The 15,317-nt window shown below is 48.2% G+C and overlaps 1 protein-coding gene across 2 annotated transcripts in view; it reads left to right on the top strand.

Moving 5' to 3' along the window:
• LOC147700371 (uncharacterized) overlaps positions 1–15,317 on the top strand; it is a 401,830-nt gene that overhangs the window by 177,453 nt on the left and 209,060 nt on the right. The window contains exon 1 of one of the 2 annotated variants that reach the window (XM_086935734.1): positions 5,980–6,163. The exons of the other annotated variant lie outside the window; for it this stretch is intronic. The gene's annotated coding sequence lies outside the window, so the exon portion shown is untranslated. Of the gene's footprint in view, positions 1–5,979; positions 6,164–15,317 lie in introns of those variants that run through there. 2 annotated transcript variants of the gene reach the window in all.

The following is a 15,317-nucleotide window of genomic DNA, read 5'->3' as shown; positions in this document are numbered from 1 at the left end:
AGACATGTATACGTTGAAGAGCGCCGGGCTCAACGACGAGCCCTGCGGCACTCCACAACGTATAGGGGTCTCCTTGGAGATGTAGTCACCCTCCGCCACCTGGAAGGAGCGATTATGGAGGAAAGATTTTAACCAGGACAGGGCAGACCCTGAAATACCAAGGTCTCTGAGCCGCTGAGCCAATATATGGTGGTTGACGGTGTCGAAGGTCGCACTAAGGTCCAGGAGGATCACTGCCACTGATCCTCCTGCATCGATGATCTTCCTAGCCTCTTCGACAACCGCCACCATTGCTGTTTCCGTACCCTGGCCCGGGCGGAAACCTGTCTGAGAGGGTTTAAGCAGTTCGTTGGTTTCCAGGTAGTTGGACAGCTGCCCGTTAATACATTTTTCAGCCATCTTGCTGATGCAAGGGAGGAGAGAGATCGGCCTGAAGTTAGGTTTCTGGGGTCCAGGTTAGGTTTTTTGAGTATGGCTCTAACCACCGCCTTCTTCCAGCTCGGGGGTACCGTTCCGTTTGCTAGTGAGGCATTGATCAGGTTCACTATCGAAGCAAGGATGGTGGGTGCTACCTGTTTTAAATACTTGGCTGGGGCTGGGTCATGCGGAGACCCACTTTTGAGAGATTGGAGGATGGGCCGTAGAGTGCCCGCACTGATGAGGGCGAACATGTCAAGTCCTGAATTCGTGTTCTGGGCCTGCATCAGGTGGAGATGTGGGGGGTCCACAGGGGAGAGAGGGGGAAGTTGGTGGAAGATTTTTTTTTTATTTTTTGATCAAAAAAGGTGGCTAACTCATTGCAATGATTGTCTGAGAGGTCACTCGTGCATATAGGCTCTGGGGTTTTTAGGAGTTTTTTTTACAATTTGGAAGGTTCCTCTGGACGAGCAGGATGCCGTACTGATTTTTTCATTGAAGAAGGCTGTTTGCGCAGTTTTTAGAGCTTTTTTGTAGTTGAGGATGGCCCGTTTATAGTCACTCTTGCTGTTAGGGTCGAATTCTTTCCTCCACACACTTTCAGATCTCTTACAGAGTTTTTTTTAGGAGGCGGACCTCGTGTGTGAACCAAGGAGAAGTGGGTATTTTCCTTGGTTTCAGATACGGTTTTTTGGGGAGGACAGTATCGAGGGAGTTTGCAATCCAGGACGAAAACTCAGCATCAGCTGTATCAGGGTCAGTTTCCTGGTGAGGCCTAAAATACTCCAGTACCTGCTTCCATTTGCCGAGATCTAGTTTGGCCCAGGGACGAGAAAGTCTACCCGGTGCTTGGTTGGGAGGTGGAGTGGTCCGGATCCGCCAGCTAAAGGAGATAAGCAGGTGGTCAGACCAAGGCACTGGAATGGGTGCTCTTACTTTGAGGTCAGGAATGTTGCAAAAAATGGGGTCAAGCAAGTGCGCAAGAGTATGTGTGGGTTGGTCATTTTGTAGGTGAAGTTGATGGGCTGCCAGGTCTAAGAGCAGTTCTGCGGCAGTATCGTCCTTACTATTATCGAAGTGGACATTAAGGTCCCCTAAGATTAGGAAATTGGGCAGGGTGCTGGCCATGGCCAAGGAGTGAACTGCAGAACTGCCCCTAGGCTCCTGGTGGGCGACAGATAAGAACTCCTGATAGGGAGTTGCGAGGGGATATTTGGATGGTGAAGTGCACAAAAATCTGCACGAAAGACGGTCTCTGTAAATGACAGCTATCCCTCCTCCCCTACCCTTAGGTTGATCCAGGTGTTGTATAAGGAAGCCGTGAGGCAATGCCTGTACAATATCTGAGTCGGAGTCAGGGGTGAGCCATGTCTCAGTAAGAAACAGAATCTCCGGTTGTTGCTCTTCCAACAGCATATGAATTTCGTGGGCATGTTTGGGCAGGGATCTGCAGTTAATCAGGGCCATGTTAATCACCGTCTGGGGGTAGTGACCGGTCTTAGCGGGGGTAAGTTTGAAAGGGCAATGGAGACAGTGGGTGCAATGAGACTCACCTCTAATGGATTGAGTGCATAGAGACTGAAGAGGCTGATTGAGTTGGTACAAGAATTCCCTGGAATACGATAGCCTCATCTGATCCCTAGTGCCTGGCCCTAGGCCCGTTGTGGCGCGGACGGGCGCAGACGGGCTTACCTCTGGTGCGCCAACGGCGTGCCCGCTGCGCTCGTCCGGTGCGCATCTGACGGGGAGGGGTCATTTTGTAGTGTGGGGGCCTAAATCGCCCGCAACGCTAGAGCGCAGACCACCCTTCCCAAGATGGTGGCTGTGAAGAGCGCTGTTTTTCCTGCCTAGTACGCGGTCCAGGAGACCCTAAATCAGCCACCAGCGGAGCGCGCGGTATCGGGGAGTTACAAGGAGGCTGGCGGTAAGAAAAGCTTTGTAGTGAACAATATGCCGAAAGAGAGGGAGAAGGCGAAATGCTATTAGTTTGGCCAAGATCTTATTATCCACATTGATCATGGATACAGGTCTGTAGGAGTCACAGAGCTTAGGGAGCTTGTGAGGTTTCAGGACACTGACAATGAGCACCTCTCGAAGTGAGGGAGGTAGTACACCCCGTTTAGTGGATTCCTCATACATAGACAATGCAGATGTAGTGACATCATTGTTTTCAAAGAATCAGACCTCTAGCGGTCTTAAGTAGTGCCCTGGGTACTACAGCCTGCTTAGTACGCCACATCCCATGGATGACCACCTTAAACGCCTGCCACAGTGTGGAAGGGGAATCTACTGAACATGCACAGAGGTAAAAAAAAAAATCGAGAATGACTGCATTCATCTTAGTTTTAAATCCCGAGTCCCGAAGAGCATTGGGGGTAATGTCTGGAGGGGTAATCTCCAACAATACAGGGGCATGATCCGACAGTGGGTAAGTGTAAAACATTAGTAGTGCAATTACCGATATCCTTGGTAACTCAACCAGTAGTCTATCTGGACAATGTAGTCTGAGTTGCACCACCCTTTCTTTCTCTGCCTGCCATTGCGCTCCATGCTTCAGAAAGGTAAGAAAAAGAACGTGCATTTGCATTCCAAATGTCCGATCGTGCAGCAGCCACTTCCAAAGCCCATACATGACAGTAACCTGATTAAAGGCCATATTCTCCCGATTTTATTTTTTAATCTCCCGCTTTGCTCTTCTGAAATGTTGGCATGTATGTAAGTAGGTGGTGCCTGTTTTCTGTAGTGTGCGCCTAGTAGGCAAGAATGTTCGGCATGCAGCCTGCACCCTTGTCCATGCCCTAAAAATTCTTTTACACAGTGCTAGGTCTCTCCAGGACTTGTACATCCGCCTAAGGCAGGGGTCTTCAATCTGTGGGGCGCGACCCCCAGGGGGGTCGTGGAGTCCTGGGAAGGGGGTCGCAGATTGTCAATTTGCCTTAGATGGCGTGGGGCTGATCGAGGGTGCTCACGGCGGAGGCCTAATTCACACCGAGGGGTGAAAAACAACAAAGCCTCATTAACAAGTAAAAGGTCTTTTAAAAACGTGTGAAGTACTGGGGTGCGGCTTTGTGCGTGTCCCTGAAGGTGTTTAAGCCCGGCTCATATACACGAGGAGGGGAAGGGATGGGGGGCAGGGGGGTGGCTGGGGGAGGAGGCTGTAGCCCTTTGAGTTCAATGGGCGTTACGCGCCTGGAGCTGTGGGTCCTGCCTGTAAAGCACAAAGCACGAACCCTCATACCTGGCGCCTGTGCAGGAGAAATGTGCCTTAGTCTGTTACTTTAGGTGATTTGTTGTTACAGCCTGTCCGCTCACAGCAGGGAGGCACAGAGATGCCTTCCCATGAGAGAGGAAGAAGACGCAGAGAGATACTGACCCCCCCCCTCCGCTCCCCCCCCCCCCCCCCCCCATGAGAGAGGCACAGAAAAGGTGGGTGGATGAATGGATGAAAGGGTGGGTGGATGAAGGATGGATGTATGGATGGATAAAAGGTTGCATGGATCATGATGGATGGATGTGTGAAAAGGTGGGTGGATGAATGATGGGTGAATGGATGGATGAAAGGATGGATGGATGAAGGATGAATGTATGGATGTAAGGATGAAAGGGTGGTTGGATGAAGGATGGATGGATGGATGGATATGTGAAAAGGTGGGTGGATGAATGATGAGAGGATGGATGGATGGATGAAAGGGTAGATGGATGAAGGATGGATGGATGATGGATGGATGGATGGATGGATGGATGGATGGAAGGAAGTATGAAACGGTAGATGGGTGAAGGATGGATGTATGGAGGGATAAAAGGTTGCATGGATGAATGATGGGTGGATGGATGTGTGGAAAAAGTGGGTGGTTGAATGATGGGTGAATGGATGGATGAAAGGGTGGATAGATGAAGGATGTATGTATGGATGGAAGGAAGGATGGATGAAACAGTAGATGGATGAAGGATGGATGTATGGATGGATAAAAGGTTGCATGGATGAATGATGGATGTGTGAAAAGGGGGTGGATGAATGATGAGTGGATGGATGGATGGATGAAAGGGTGGATGGATGAAGGATGGATGTATGGATGGATAAAAGGTAGCATGGATCATAATGGATGGATGTGTGAAAAGGTGGGTGGATGAATGATGGGTGAATGGATGGATGAAAGATTGGATGAAGGATGAATGTATGTATTTAAAGATGAAAGGGTGGTTGGATGAAGGATGGATATGTGAAAAGGTGGGTGGTGAATGATGAGGATGGATGGATGGATGAAAGGGTGGATGGATGAAGGATGGATGTATGGATGAAAGGGTGGATGGATGAAGGATGGATGTATGGATGGAAGGATGAAAGGGTGGATGGATGAAGGATGGATGTATGGATGGGTGAAAGGGTGGATGGATGGAGGATGGATGCATGGATGAAAGGGTGGATGGATGAAGAATGGATGGATGGATGGAAGGATGAAAGGGTGGATGGATGTATGGATGGATAAAAGGTTGCATGGATGAATGATGTGTGAAAAGGTGGATTGATGAATGATGGATGTATGGATGTATGGATGGAAGGGAGGATGGGTATACAATGGATGTAAGGATTAAAGGGTGGCTGGATGAAGGATGGATGTATGAATGGAAGGATGAAAGGGTAGATGGATGAAGGATGGATGGATGGATGTGTGAAAGTGTGGGTGGATGAATGATGGATGAATGTGATGAGGTCTAACAGTCGCATTTATGGTTGTCGATAGTTGTTGATGATGAGGAGTACCAGTTTCTAGAAAATTTTGTTGGAAGGGGGTCCTTTAGCCTAAAAAGGTTTTACAAGGGGGTCTCTGCATCAAAAAGTTTGAAGACCCCTGGCCTAAGGTTATTAAGTTTGAAAAGCGTTATTGAGTTGAAGAAAACAATGTAAAACATCAGTACAACAGCACAAATAAAGAGCAATAGGAATGAAAATAATTATGGAGAATAATGTGCCAATAAACAAGAAAGGCCCCAAAAGGGGAAACGCTATACAAAGAAAAAATGCTTTTATAACTTTACATTTTGTGGGGAAGGAAGAGAGAAAGAAAGAGGGAAGAAAGGGGAAAATGGGGGAATGGAAGGGGAACAGCAATAGAAAATAGTGCCTCTTGATCTCATGTTATTGTTATATTTACTATTACTGTTATTATTATTACTGTGAACTTCTCTGTATTTCATACCTCTTTATTTCTCTTACCATATATTTTTCTTTGGCTTAAGGTTTTAACACTAGTGAAGGCGGCAATAAAGGTTATTATGTTTCAGTCGGTCTCTTCTCCCCTCGAGGGGGGGGGAGGGGTCGGTCTCTTCTCCTCCTTCGGCCGCAGCTGGTTTCAGCCTCGAGGCTGCTCAGGGTCACTGCAGCCAGAGCTACTGCTGAGTCCGTTCTCTCTTTCAGTTACTCTCAGCCCTTGGCCCGTGATTTCCTTTTCCGGTCGTCGAGGGCAGAGACAGCACCAGCAGTCTGTGATACTGCTTAGCCCGTTATCTCTTTCAATTACTGCCAGCCCTGCCAATACGTAATTTCCTTTTCCGGGTGAGCGAGGGCAGAGACAGCACCAGCAGTGAATGCCGTCACTTCCGGCCTCTTCCTTGGCTCCAGCAGCTGTAGGGGTGGAAGGATCCTCGGGCTGTGCGCTGACCTTCACCCTCTGACCCCGGACGTCAACCCCGGCCTCTGATTGTCATCTTCACCGTCCCAGGCCGAGGGGGAGAGGGCTCTGAGCAAGTGTCTGCGCAGGTAGAGTCTACAGACCCCCACCCCCCCGCTTCAGACAACCTGAACTCTGCACCCCCCTTCAAGGCATGACCCCCCCCCCCGGGCTGAGGACCCTTCACCCCTCCCCTCCCACCTCTCTCTTCCTACCTTCACCCCCCCCTTCAAGCCCCTTCACCTCTCCTGTGCAGCCTCTCCCCTCCCTCCTCATCCCCCTCCCCTCCCTCCTCACCCCTCCCTCCTCGTCTGTGTCCCACTTCACCTGTCCCAGTTCAAATGCAGGTTCATTTTTAAAGTACGAACCAGTCTATTTTGCCCTGTTACAGTCTAAGCATAAATGAAGTCTGTGGCAGGCTTGTTTTTCTTAATTTATATCTCAGAATGAGAGGCAAAAAAGTCCCCGGGTTCAACTTATTTCACAGAACGAATGAATGGTATTGATGTGTTCATCGCCTTGAATGATGTTTGCAATTTCCAGCTCCATGCAAGTAAAACCCTGGGCCAAGCTGTGAGACTCCCATGAAATATGCTGCTCAGATGCCCTGCACTAAAGCTAGCCTTGACTAGCTAGTGAATTTCAAACTGCAGCAGTCATTAGAAGTGGAGAAGTGTGGCTCAATGGTTAGACCGGCAGACCCTGATTCAGAGGTCTAGTCCGGGACCAGGGTTCAATTCCCCGCCTCCGCGGGTCTTGGGCTCAAAAATTCCACGGGGCTGATCATTCTCGCCTCGGTGCCTATTCCAATCATGGAGTCCCACTCTGCAACTCTGGGCAATAGCTTGCTTAATCTCCACAACGGCCCCCACAACGCTAAGGATGCCTGGCCTCCACCTTGGGGGTGCCCAGGAGTGGACACCTCACAGGGAAAGCCAGGATGGGTTCCACAGCGGTATTCATTTTTCATTTCATTGGTGGAGAGGAGTACAGCCGGTGGCAGTGGCTTACTCTACCCGCTGACGCTTGTGCACACAGCCTGCACTGTGAGCGCTGAATTTTTAGCGTTTTTAAACTTAGCCACTTCTGCTAATTTTATCTTTGATCAGTGTATTGTTGTGTTTAAATTCTGAAACTGTGCCTTACCTGTTGGCTGGCATCATTTGTTTGGGTACTTTTGACTGTCTACTCCCGCCCCGGTCCGCCGCGCCCATCTTGGACGTTTGTTGCGGAGGGTGGAGGAGGAGCCCAACACTTCCGGGCTCAGGGCGGCAACATCCGCGCTCTAGTCGTGCTGTATTCTAACTTTATAAATACCCTGTCTGAGAGCACTCGCGCTGTGGAGAGGAGTACAGCCGGTGGCAGTGGCTTACTCTACCCGCTGACACTTGTGCACACAGCCTGCACTGTGAGCGCTGAATTTTTAGCGTTTTTAAACTTAGCCACTTCTGCTAATTTTATCTTTGATCAGTGTATTGTTGTGTTTAAATTCTGAAACTGTGCCTTACCTGTTGGCTGACATCATTTGTTTGGGTACTTTTGACTGTCTACTCCCGCCCCGGTCCGCCGCGCCCATCTTGGACGTTTGTTGCGGAGGGTGGAGGAGGAGCCCAACACTTCCGGGCTCAGGGCGGCAACATCCGCGCTCTAGTCGCGCTGTATTCTAACTTTATAAATACCCTGTCTGAGAGCACTCGCGCTGTGGAGAGGAGTACAGCCGGTGGCAGTGGCTTACTCTACCCGCTGACGCTTGTGCACACAGCCTGCACTGTGAGCGCTGAATTTTTAGCGTTTTTAAACTTAGCCACTTCTGCTAATTTTATCTTTGATCAGTGTATTGTTGTGTTTAAATTCTGAAACTGTGCCTTACCTGTTGGCTGACATCATTTGTTTGGGTACTTTTGACTGTCTACTCCCGCCCCGGTCCGCCGCGCCCATCTTGGACGTTTGTTGCGGAGGGTGGAGGAGGAGCCCAACACTTCCGGGCTCAGGGCGGCAACATCCGCGCTCTAGTCGCCCCTACCCCTCCCATAAATGTGCAGAGGACCGCGGCCGCGCAGCGGACGCATGCAGCGGGCGCGCCGGAAGCATGCCGAAGTCGAGCCAAAGTCCAGCCCGTCTGCGCCCGTCCGCGACAGGACGGGGCGCGGGGCCAAGGGCTCTGGTCGCACCTCTCCCTCTATGCTACGCTATGATCGAGAGGAGCTGCTCGCTCTTTGCCCTAAGGATCCTCTGAACTGCGCACACTCCATGGAGGCGCTACTATTACATGCTTGTCCCCTATGCTCTTTTAAGCCCCCCAATCCAGCTAGGATGGTTCCCGCAATTAAGCATGCCAAGGCAGGACTGATTAATTGCCGCTCTCTCAGTAAACACAGTATTCAAATCTATCATCTACTCGAGGACGAGGAATTTGATATGATCTTTTTTACCGAGACGTGGTTGGGAGAACTCTCTGATCCTGACATCATAGAGGCCATGCACCCTGGCTACTCTCTCGCTAGACTGGACAGGAAGGATGGCAGGGGAGGGGGTATTGCTATCGCCACTAAAACTTTTATGCAATGCACCCTACTGCCTTTGAACATTGACCACTGTGAAGCCGGTGTTTTTACAATAAACATGGGACCGCAAACCTCCCTTTCTGGCATCCTTGTGTATAGACCACCAGGCAGGATGTATGACTTTATTGCTAACCTGTTGGAGGTCACCGCTCACCATGTGATCAGGAAAAAGAATTTTCTTGTGCTGGGCGATATGAATGCCCACTTTGATGACCCATTGGATAGGGAAGCTAGCGACATTAGGTCCGAACTCCACTCCTTACAGCTTAATCTCATAAATCAGGACCCCACTCACAGACTTGGGCACCTTCTGGATCCCATCTTTGGAAATCTCTGTAGAGTACAATCCTCCATCCCGATTCCGGTCCCCAGGTCCGATCATTTTGTCATTCCGTTTCGCATTCAGTCATCCGAGGATGACTCAAAAAAAGAGTTTGAGCAGCGGTACCCGCGGCGGAAATGGAAATCCTTCTCTCAGGCCACCTTCAATGAACTTCTTACAATAGGAGGCCCGATAGGTGGCACGGACTGTGAAACTGCGTACAGTCACCTACAGACCCGCATTTTAGGTGCCCTTGATATAACCGCCCCTATTCGTAATGGGAGTAACCTCAAAAACACGAGGAAAACTACTTCCTGGTATACTCCTGAACTTCAAACGCTCAAATCTGCCTGTAAAAAGTTGGAACGTGAATGGCGCGTTAATTTTTGCCCTATGATTAAGGAACAATATAAAAAAATGCAAAGGGAGTATTATAGAGAAGTTCGCATCTCCAAAGCCGCCCATTACAAAATTCGGATTGATGAGGCAGAGAACTCTTCTAAGGAGCTCTTTAAAATCTTTAAGGAGATCTCTGTACTCTTGAATGATAATAGGTCCTCTAACGACTCAGTCGAAACCTGCAACAGTATTGCGAAATATTTTTCTGGAAAAATCTCGGACATCTATGCAAGTTTCTCTGGGAACCTGAGCGTTAGCTATGATCTCAGGGAAGACAGAGAGGTCAGTCCCACGGAGTCAGGTTTACACTGCTTCGTGGTCCCGCCACCTGATGTATTGGCAAATGTATGTAAAGGTGTCAAATCGGGCTCCCCTCGTGATCCGTCCCCTCCTAAAGTACTGACTGCTAGCTTAGAAGTTCTGGAGCCCTATTTCAGACACATTATCCAACTTTCCTTTTCTTCGGCCTCTCTTCTGAGAGACTGGAAGAAGGCTATAGTGCTGCCAATAAAAAAGAAACCAAATGTAAGCCAGGACCTTCTTGAGAACTTAAGGCCGATTTCCCTCCTACCTTTTCTTGCAAAAGTGACGGAAAAAATAGCTAATACACAGCTTATGGATCACTTAGAAGCTAATGAAGCATTGCACAGCTCCCAGTCTGGCTTCCGGAAGAACTACTCGACCGAGACGGCCCTTTTGCGAGCGACCGAAACTCTGCGGATCGGAGCGGATGAGGGTCACACAATGGCCCTCATTATGCTGGACCTCAGCGCTGCGTTTGACACTGTGGCTCATTCCATCTTGCTACAGTGTCTGAGCAGTGCTGGGGTCACCAAGACGGCATTGGGTTGGCTGAAAGCCTTCCTATCTGACCGCAGTTTTCGGGTTCAGAGAGGCCAGTTTCTTTCAGATAGCATAGCCTTAGAACAGGGGGTGCCTCAGGGCTCTGCCCTGAGCCCCACCCTGTTCAACCTGTATATGGCTCCATTGGCAGATGTGGTCCAATCATACGGCATAGAATTAGTATCTTATGCCGATGATACTCAGCTGCTCATCTCCCTATCACAAACACCCACTTTAGCAGCAGCCAATTTTAAAACTTGCATGCAGGAGCTTGCTGGCTGGATGAACCAACACTGCCTTAAGCTCAACGGCTCTAAAACTGAGGTTCTAGTGATAGGGGGAAAGGATACCAGTTGGACTCAGGACTGGTGGCCTCCTTGCCTTGGTCCTACACCTATCCCTGGCAGGGAGGCAAAAAATCTGGGGGTCTGGGTGGATCCCAAACTCTCTTTTGAGAACCACGTTAACAAAGTAGTAGGGAAATGCTTTGGTATAATGAAGACCTTAAATCGCACGCTGGACCTTCTGCCTCTGGAGGCGAGGCGCACCATGACCCAAGCATTAGTCACCTCCCGCATAGATTATGCGAATGTACTGCTACTAGGAACTACTGAGAAGAACATAAGGCGGCTCCAGGTGTTACAAAACACGGCAGCACGGCTAGTTCTCAGACTCCCCAAAAGAACGCCATCTAAACCCACTCTATCTGCCCTTCACTGGCTTCCTATAAAAAAAAGGATCCTATTTAAAGCACTTTTAATTTGCTACAGGATAGCAGCCCTGAAGGCCCCTGATTATTTGAAGGACCTAGCCATCCCTTATCAGCCCAATAGAGCACTTCGCTCCTTGGGCATGGGTCTTCTGAAAGTACCTCCTATAAAGAAGGCCAGAATGGGAGGACGCTCCTTCCGAGTGTTAGCAGCCAACCAATGGAATACTCTCCCTACCGCAATTAGACTGGCCAAAACTGAAACTATTTTTAGGAAGCTTTTAAAAACACATTTGTTCACTCAGTAGTTATGTCACTGCTTTTCTCTGCCTCCTTCTCCACAGCGCGGGGATACGCCGGGATGGCGTCACCATGCGCTTTATAAGCCCCTTTATTATTATTATTATTATTTCAAAAATTCTTTATTTCGATCACAGATCATAAAAGAGACATCTCATTTATACACAATTAAAAACGGATTAAACACTATGTGATCCAATGGGTACAACATTATAAAACAAGAGGTATTGTAAGAATAGAATATAGCTTTCAGGGAGGCTATTATACAAATCTATTGACCACTCGGCTTCGAGTGAACCACATGGCAGTTAAACATTTCGAGAGGGCAAAAACTACAATGGGAGAGAGATCTGACTTTAAAACTCTATAAGCAGGTTGAAAGGATCTAAAACCCAAGTTCCTGAGTAATGGGACTAACCAGTATTTCCTACTCCTCTCATATCCCTTGCAGAAGAAAACAACGTGGACATCATCCTCCTTCGGATGAGCACACACTGGACAGGTTTCTGTGGTGGAGCGGGATGACCAGGACGCCGTGAATGAAGCTAAGGGGAGGTTTCCATATCTCCACTGTAAAAATAGTTTCCTCGTTAGTACAGGAGAAATGGCGTCTAGAGTACTTTCGAGGCAGTAGGAGTCTTTCACTTTTAAGAACAAGTGTGTCAGAGATTCTTCTCGGGTGGCGTCAATAGCTTTTATGAGCATCAGTTCTTGGTATGCTCTCACAAGAACCTTTTTTGGAGTCTTTAAACAGGTATTTAAAGGATCCGTCCATAGCTCCGGGTGGCCCATTTCCTCTAGCATTCCCTTAACATACATCATCCACGGGATCCTCTTGGCATTACGTAGCTCCAGGAATTCTTGAAGTTCCTCTCTGTAGTTTATAAGATCTGGGCTAGACCACAAACGCCTCCAAAATGTTAGGGGTTTAAGTCCAAGCTCTTCCGTTATGGGTCGAATTCCCAAATCTAATCTGAGGGGAAGTAGTGGAGTGCTCTGAGGGAGGGCAACTACCTGTCTCAGAAATTTGTTTTCAGTTGCCTGTAGTTTAGGGAGTTGAGTATGACCCCACACAGCGGTGTTCGTTCAAGCGCCTTGAGACCCTTGCGGGTGAGTAGCGTGCTATACAAGTATCAATTTACATTTTTTTACATTAGGCATAAATGGGCTTTAGCGCTGACAGCTGGAGCATCCAATGCAGTCTAGGTGTCACAACAAAACAGAAACAAGGAAAAAATATTCCATAACTTCTTTGTAGGCCTTTCATCATTGAGAAACTACATACACAATAAGCGCACAACTAAATGAAAGATGACAAACCCCCCCGTTAAAGAAATGAAAGAGAAATGCGTTCTTTTATGTTACCGTTCTCAAACGTCACTTGGTTAATGCAATCACTGCAGAGATTTTGTGTGGAACCAGAGAGAAACTGAATGGAGCCTTTGTTGGCCCAGTGGGTTCTAGTGGCTTCTGTATTATAGAGGTAAAAGGTGGCAGCCTGCAACTGAAAGCACGACGAAGATGCGCTTAGTTTTAAAATTGTCTTGTACACAGTAAAAGGCTGCAGAGGTTTATTTTTGTAATGTAAGCTTTTGTATTACTTCAAAGGGTTTCATTTTTGATCTTTGTCTGTTTCCATGAACTTCATTACTTGGTTTTACTCATGAGAAAGTGTCACTCTAAGTGTTACATATTGGGCAGTTGAGTGTCATAACATAACGTGTATTTATAAAGCGCACGTTCACCCAGAGGTTTTTCGGTGCTGAATAACAGATGTTTATTATTACCCAACTCAATGGTACTCATTTTATTGACCTCAGATGGATGAAAGGCTGAGTGGACCCACGGGGATTTGAACCTGTGACCATGAGGTCGAACTGCAGCCCCTGCAGTGGACGCATTAGTCCACTGAGCCACCAGACCCGGTCACTCATAAGTGCACTGAAATCATGGAAATGTCACACATAAACAATCTGAAAACTTGACAGCTATACTGCGGTGGCCCTGAGTGGCCAAATCTGAGATTCACTACCTTGGTTCATTGTTTTTTGCTGCAACGTCGCACAGCAAAAACAAGTCCGGCCGAGCCCGGTCTCTACAGGAGATACACTGTGACATGTGGCACTGGATCTATTCGGCTGCGGGTGGCTCGGATGAGCCTTTAAATACACAAACAGCAAGCGCTGGGTCCAACCTCTCATGGATCCCGGCACCTTTTGCTGGTTTCGGGATCCCTGAAACTAGTGATGTAGGTGACTAAACACCGAGCTGCCTTCACACATACACTCACTCCGGTGCCCCTTGACCCTGGCTCCAGGGGGTGCAGTACACTCTTGCAGGCAGCTCAGGTCATCTGATTGGTGCCGGTGGGCGCCACTGGCACTTACCCTTGAGGACCAGAACTCTTTTCCCACAAGCAGTAATCCTATACATAATTTTGCTTGTTTTATATAATTTATTATTTTAAACGTCTTTTCTGACAATCCAAGCATCATATCATATGTTATGTTATTATGTGACCTCTGCGTCGTAGCGTCATTATGAGGAATGTTTCCCTTCTTCTTTGCCTGTGAGCGCCCTGTCTAGACCGGGTCTCTGCAGTTGCACCACAGCCCACCCTTGAAGCAGGACTGCAAGCAGTCATCAGGAAGCATTGACCGGTAGAACAACCACTCCATTGTCCTGTTCATTTCTACACGTGCAATGGCACTGGTGACTTATAGCACTGCATTGTCACTTTATTTATCACTCCTCGGGTCCTGCCCCCGCCACACCTACTTCACTGTCTACAGCCCGCAATCATTTCAATCCCAAGTGTGCAGTCCATCCGGGAGGTTCCAGACCCCTTGCAAGAGTGCGGGGTCAGGAGGTCATTGGTGACTTCGGGCATCCTTTCCGTACATCAGATGGCCCCATGGAGCCAGGTACACATGCTGCCCCCTCCCCGCACTGGTCAGCAGCTGACCCCTGGTGCTCTGCAGCTCCTCTATAAAAGGAGGCAGTGTGCAGGGATTGGTGGACTCTGGGCCAGCATCAGCCTGTTAAGCAGATGCCTTAAATGATATTTGATGACCTTAAAGTTAAACCATCCACGTAAGCAGTGAGTCACCTTTGGCACAATTCTTTCTCTATTTACTATCGGGAAAGTGTATTTGTTGTGCTTGATCTCATTAAAATGGAAAAGGTTGAAAGAGCGGTGCTGCCTGGCCTTGAGAAAGGAAAGAGTCTGTTGTGATGTAATGCAGTTCTCTGTTCATATTAGTTTTGTTTTTCTTTCTAAATATAAACATTTGGGTGGAATAAATGGCTCACCCTTTTCATTGCTGCATAAAACAACACATACACAGCCAGAAAATATGGGAACGTCAATCATATGGATAATAAAAACCAGCAGCTATGTTGACCTGGACTGTGCACAGAAACTACCCTCCCTCTGCTGCTGTGTGGAGAATAGGGTGCAGACAGGGCAGGGTCTGATCTGTCCAGGGTGGTAGTGTAGTAGCACATATTTAGTGCTTGATAACACTGCACGTTTTCAAAGGATGTAGCACACTTTCCCTGTGGGTGTGCCATGGATTTAATTTAATCAATTATATATGGGTAGTAATTTGATGGAGATGTGGACACAGATATATTTTTATCTTGTTTGTCTTTGCAGCTTGGATTTGATGCGAAAATGGTTGAGAAATTAGTCCCTTTAGCCGTGGGTGCCAGTGTTTGAAAGGGTACAAACTGTGTGAGTGAAGTTTAGTTTGTGTGGCAACTGGTCTGGTGTTTTACCTGTACGCAGACTCTACTCAAGCCACACTAGAGCAAGTGTGCAGCATTGTCTGTGCACCAGTGTGGAGGAAAAGTGAGAGAAAAGATGTGCTCATGCCTGCAGGTGGATACTTACCAGTTTTGGCTTGGTCTCTCTTGGATGTGAGCACCGGAAGTGCCCACACATGAGTTGATACCACTCCTGGGTTGGGTGCAATCTTTCATTATCTACAGCATGGGTGCTCATAACATTTTTACTGGAGTAGCAGCTTCTGCATTGGGGTGTTGGGACTCCACCCTTCAGATTTTGAGGTCTGGATTTCTTCCATCTGTTC

This window comes from Lissotriton vulgaris, chromosome 8, assembly GCF_964263255.1.
Source record: "Lissotriton vulgaris chromosome 8, aLisVul1.2, whole genome shotgun sequence".
NCBI lineage: Eukaryota > Metazoa > Chordata > Amphibia > Caudata > Salamandridae > Lissotriton > Lissotriton vulgaris.
Note: the sequence above shows the minus strand (reverse complement) of the source record. Positions and strands in the feature narration are given on the sequence as shown.